This window comes from Hypanus sabinus, chromosome 2, assembly GCF_030144855.1.
Source record: "Hypanus sabinus isolate sHypSab1 chromosome 2, sHypSab1.hap1, whole genome shotgun sequence".
NCBI classification, from domain to species: domain Eukaryota; kingdom Metazoa; phylum Chordata; class Chondrichthyes; order Myliobatiformes; family Dasyatidae; genus Hypanus; species Hypanus sabinus.
The window spans coordinates 71,937,288-71,943,625 of record NC_082707.1 but is presented as its reverse complement, the minus strand read 5'-3'; positions in this window follow the sequence as shown (position 1 = coordinate 71,943,625).

Genomic DNA, 6,338 nt, shown 5'->3' with positions numbered 1-6,338 from the left:
GTGCCGCTTATCCAGACGCAGTGAGCTTAAGCATACATTCCCTGATTGTAGAGGGATATTACTGGTTAGACGAAAGCAAATAACTTACTAGTATGGAGGAATTCTTTGTTGGTGAGAAACACTCTTCATATAGTACTTCACATAATTCTTCATATAATGCTGAAATATTTTGCCTTGAGGTATTGATTATGCCTTAAGTTCAGCTTTCAGTTCTTGTATTCTGAGTTGAATGCTGACTTTTGGGTTTACATCATCTCTATTTTATAGCTGTTCCTAAGCTTATCCAAGTTTTACTGCTTACAATTGGTTTGCACAAAAACAAAAACAATTAAGAAGCCTGTATTTTCTTCCAGGAAAATTGATCGCAGCATACATACTATCAGTCAGTTAAGGATTTTGTGCTTTTACTTGAACAGTTGAAGCTTTCTGACTCATGTTGCATCTGATCGTTTTATATGTCTTTTGATTACTGTTGAGTTTAGGTAGTTCAATTTGCCAGCCTTGAGGGTTCAGAACATTCTGTTCAAAATGCATTCTTCAGCCAATGATTGTCTAGTGCTATTATAAAGAGCGAAGACAATATATTCCTTCCTAGAATGATGCGCCATGAAAAGAGTTGGGACCAACAGCATCCTCAACTTCGGTTGATTATCCAACAAGTCCCATTACCCCTCCTTGCCAAGTGGCCCTGCAATATCCTTCCCTCAGTCCAGTCTCCTTGACAATGTTACTTCACAATCTGCTTCCATCGTGCTTATTTTCTGATTATTATTTCCCCTATCATCTTGAGCTCACTTGCCAATCAATTTAAATTGGTGTCCTCTGATTACTGATCATTTTGCAATTGGAAACAATTTATTTGCTCCATCAACATCTTGAACACTTATTACATCATTATGTTGTAATCCTTCTTGAGGTAAATAGATCAACATTAACTGCACATACTATGTCCTTTTTGTTTGTCAGCATGGACTTACCTAGGTTTTCCCTAGAATCTTGGCCAATATTGCACCCAGGAAATAATCTCTTTAGAATTCCTTCTTCCTCTGCCCTATGGCTCTTCTACGTACCTCCTCTCAGCTTTTCACATTATACACCTGATGCACCATCAATAACTCTCTGAGATGGGAGGTGAGATATCGGCTTTTATTGACTGGAAGAAAGAATAAGCAGTAATTGACCACCATGCTACATCCTGGAGACTGAGGGCAGGGCTCAGGCCCCAATCGCCTTTATACCGGGGTCTGTGGGAGGAGCCATGGTCAGTAAGAGGAGCCACAGGAGCAGTCAGCTGGTGGGGGGGGGGGGGTATGTCCAGACAGGTACATGTAGTTCACCACAATACCTTTTCACCCTCCCACTTTCCTGCCTTATCCCTCTCATCTGGACTCACTGACACCAACCTTCTTGTGCTCCTCCCCCTCCTCCACACTTTTATTCTGGCTTGTGCTCTCTTTCTGTGCAGACCTTATGAAGGGTATTGACCTGCTCATTTCTTTCCATAGATGTTGCCTGAGCTGCAGAGTTCCTCCAGCATCTTGTATGCGTTGCTCCAGGGTTCCCACATCTGTAGTCTCTCATGTTACTAAAATAACAGATCATTTATCTCATTGATACTTATTGAATTTTGCTTGGCATAATATTGATACTAGCTCCAGAATACAACATAGCTTGATATTTTACCTCTCTTACAACACCAACTGCACTTTATTATTTCAAATTTTGTCTTGCCTTCATCATTAGTCTGGTCTGCATGTGACGCAAAATTCTTAGTAATTCTTATGATGCATAAAAACATTTAGAAAATTCAGTGAATTATTAAAATACACACTTTTAAAATAATAAACAGTTTTAAAAATTGAATATCTGAAATATGTAACAACAACACACATGTTTAAATATCCTTAAAGAAATTGAAATAAGTTAATTTCACTAACATTACCTCGGACCTTGAAAGATGTTGCTCATCAATTCAATCAAGGGTGCAGAATCATTGTGCACGTTCCTTACCATTAGAGGGGAACTGCATAGCCTTGGACCCCTTCCTGCACTGAAAATCACAGGAGCAATCCAATTGACTGCAGTTCATGATGCCCTATGTATGTGCAGAAATTGCACAGTTGATCAGATCCCTTGTGAAAATGTCAGCTGTTACATCCAATCCAACAATAAAACTAGATGTATCATCAGGCACTTTACAAACACTCATTAATAAATCTAAATGAGAAGTATTTCATATATTAGCAACAACCTGGCAATATTCATACCTTCCTGCCAAAGTATCAGATTGCTCCATCATCGACCCTGGGATTGATCTGTATCCTGGCAGGTTGGACATGCTAGAGATGGTATTAGAGTGGTCCACAATCAAAAGGATTTCTCTGGGGATCTGCAACCTTGATACCAGGTCTCATCAGGTCTTGTAGTAGCCTGTGAAATACAGCCCTCTGTGCAATCATCTTCCATTCTCCCTTGCCTCCTGAATTAGTGCTCCTTAGTGCTGAGAAAAAAGATTATAGAATAAACTTTGAATAGCAGACTTCAGTGTCCATCAGCAAGAATAGATGGTTGGCAGAATGGACTAAAGCAGGTGGTGAAACAAACACACACCCACACTTACTCTCACCACAGTGTCCAAACATCTCCCACATCATCTGGCAGAAAACCATTGCTGTTATCTCAACAGCACTTCCTCTGTTCACCACATAGATCCCTCTGGTATCTGCAATTCAACAGAAACAGCTTTGCTTAATTGCTCCCTTGTATCTGGCAGTGATATGTCTTTTGTAAATCCAGGGACACATGTGTCACAAGTTAGCAACCTCTACCTTAATGACAAGTGACCCAAAGACAATGGCTCAGAATGGAACACTGCAAGCCTTCTACACCCATTCAGTGGGAAAATTAAAGAATCATGACTCTCTGAGATCAATCACATTCTCAGTGATGTCTGGTTCCATTGCATGAAAGCTAAAGATAAAGTAGGGACATTTGCAACTATCTTTAGCCAGATGATTCATCTCTGCCTGCTCATGAGGTCCCTGCCAGTACAAATTAATTTATTCTGCATGATATTAAAAAATGGCTGGCCTCTCTGAACACAGCAAATGTTGAGGAGCAGATCAACACTCTGGCTGCAGTGCAAACTATTTGTGACCCAGAACCTGCTGCACTTCGGGCGATGCGGACTTTTTCCATTTAGATACAACACTGGGACTTCTCTGAGAAAATATATGCCCAGCTAATTAAAAAAAAAATCAAAACCAGACAACTACGAGGAAATCTGCAGATGCTGGAAATTCAAACAACAACACACATGAAATGCTGGTGGAACACAGCAGGTCAGGCAGCATCTATAGGGAGAAGCGCTGTCGACGTTTCGGGCCAAGACTCTTCGTCAGGACTAACCGAAAGGAAAGACAGTAAGAGATTTGAAAATAGAGTGGCAGGGGGAAATGCAAAATGATAGTAGACCGGAGGGGGTGGGATGAAGCTAAGAGCTGGAAAGGTGATTGGTGAAAGTGATACAGAGCTGGAGAAGGGAAAGGATCGTGGGACGGGAGGCCTCGGGAGAAAGAAAGGAGGTGGGCGGGGGGAAACACCAGAGGGAGATGGAGAACAGACAAACAACTAAATATGTCAGGGGTGGGGTAAGAAGGGGAGGAGGGGCATTAACTGAAGTTAGAGAAGTCAATGTTCATGCCATCAGGTTGGAGGCTACCCAGCTGGTATATAAGGTGTTGTTCCTCCAACCTGAGTTTGAATTCATTTTGACAGTAGAGAAGGCCATGGATAGACATGTCAGAATGGGAATGGGACATGGAATTAAAATGTGTGGCCACTGGGAGATCCTGTTTTTTCTGGCGGACCGAGCGTAGGTGTTCAGCAAAACGGTCTCCCAGTCTGCGTCGGGTTTCATCAATATATAAAAGGCCACACCAGGAGCACCGGGAGCAGTATACCACACCAGCTGACTCACAGGTGAAGTGGGGCCCTGAATGGTGGTGAGGGAGGAAGTGTCAGGGCAGGTGTAGCACTTGTTCCGTTTACAAGGATAAGTGCCAGGAGGGAGATCGGTGGGAAGGGACAACTGACTTTTTGATATTAACAAGTGAGAGATGTTATGATGGACAGTGAGCTACTTATGGAGTGCAACACACACAACTTTCTGGAGAAACACAGCAGGCCAGGTTACTTACAGAATGCTCAGTTTGTTTTTTTAATAGAACCACATGATTCCATAAAAGCCTCAGATGAAATATAGAAAGAAGATGGAAGCGATGATCCTGAACATAAAGGCAGCTCTTGACCTAATGTGGTTTCAAGGGGTCCCAGTAAAACTGATGTTAATTGGAGGCAAGGCAGACTCTTCATCAGTCACTGTACAAAGGTAATGGTGGTCGTCTGGGGCCAAGAACTTGAGCAATTATATAGATTAAGTCACTGCAGGAGTTTATCAGGGCTGTGTCCTTTGGTTCAACCAGCTCCTCTGTTTCATTAGTGACATTCCTTCTATCATTGGATTGAAATAAGAATGTTTGTTGACAGTTGTCAGTATTCCGCTTTATTTTCAACACCCCAGAAGCAATGCATCTTCACTTGCCTGAACATTATCCAGTGCTTGACTAGAGGCAGCGAATAACATTGACACCACACAAGTAGAAGGCAATGACTCCTTTCAACTTAAAGGCGCCTCTGATCATTACATCATGGCATTATTAACACAAATCCCCCATTTAAAACATCCTGGAAGAGATCAATCAACCAGAAATATATCCAGAGATACAAAAATACTTTGGGTCTAAGGTGCTCAACATTGTACTGAACTGCTTATAACTTTTCATCGACCAATTTCAGGCAAAATACTAGATGTCTGAAACGCTAACACTGGCTGGATATGGGCACCCCAACAATGTTCAGAAATATTGAGGAGATGAAAGACAGAACCACCATTATAACAATCTGTCAACGTGATCCTTCACTTTCTCCATTACAGGAACAATCTGACTTCAGTCCATGTCACCTACAACGTCAGTCATTTAAAGCTTTTTGACATCACCTCCTAAAACAGCAAAATTCTAGCATCTGGAGAAATGAAGACAGTGTGGGAGGTTGCTTCATGGTGATTTGGACAAAATCCTGTAACGCTTACTTAGTACACAATGGACTAGAGTAGTTCAAAAATAAGAATACCCCATCAAATTCTCAAACAGAATTAAGGCTGGACATTGAATAAATGCTTTCTTACAAGTAATGTGCCAATCCCACAAGAAAATGTAAATTGTAATTGGTTAGAAAACATTTTTCAAGTCTTAAGGACATGTTAAATTATTAAACTAAGCAAGGAATAATTATTACTGTGAACAAAAAATACGAATCCATTATTTCTAACAAATTGACACCAGCTATCACAATGGAACAAGTTATATGAATGTAGAAATTGGTTTTCAATAACAAAGACCTCAGGTGAAATAGCTTCTTTGAAACATGAAGAAATGGAATATTATTTTACATATTGCATTAGCAGATTAACAGAAGGATGATGTGAGGTACTAAACTAAAGTTGCTGAGAACACAGTGTAAACCACATCTTAAAATTTTTCAGATAATAGAGGGAATCAGGAAGAACTCGAGACAGATTGGGTCATTAGTTTGGGGGAGATTGAGTTCAAAAACCATGAGGTAATGTTGCAGCTTGATAGAACTCTGGTTAGACCACACTTTGAGTACAGTATTGTGTTTAATTCTGGATGCCTCATTTTAGGAAAGACATGAAAACTTTAGTGACCATGCAGAGGAGATTTATCAGAATGCTGCCTGGATAGAGAACATACCTCATGAGGAAATGTTGTGTAAACTAGGGCTTTCTCTTTGGAGTGACAGATGATGAGAAGTGACTTGATAAAATTGTATAAGATTATGAGAGGCATAGAGTGGACAGCCAGTACCTTTTTTGCCAGGACAGCAATCACCAATACTGGAGGATATCCATTTAAGGTGAGTGAAGGAAAGATTAGGAGGAATGTCAGAGGAAGGCTTTTTACACAGAATGGTGAGCTTCAGGAATACACTCCCAGGGCTGGTGGGAGAAATTATACTATAGGAACATTTAGAAGTGAGAAGTTCTCAGTTATTTCTTTATTTGCACAGTTTATCTTCTTTTACATATTGGTTGCTTGTTCGTCTTTGTCTGCTAATTATAGTCTACTCATAAATTCTATTGTATTTAATTTCTTCCTGTAAATGCCTGCAAGAAAATGAATCTCAAGTTAGTATATGGTAACAAAAGATACTTTGATAATAAATTTACTTTGAACTTTGAAATAATAAATTCTAAA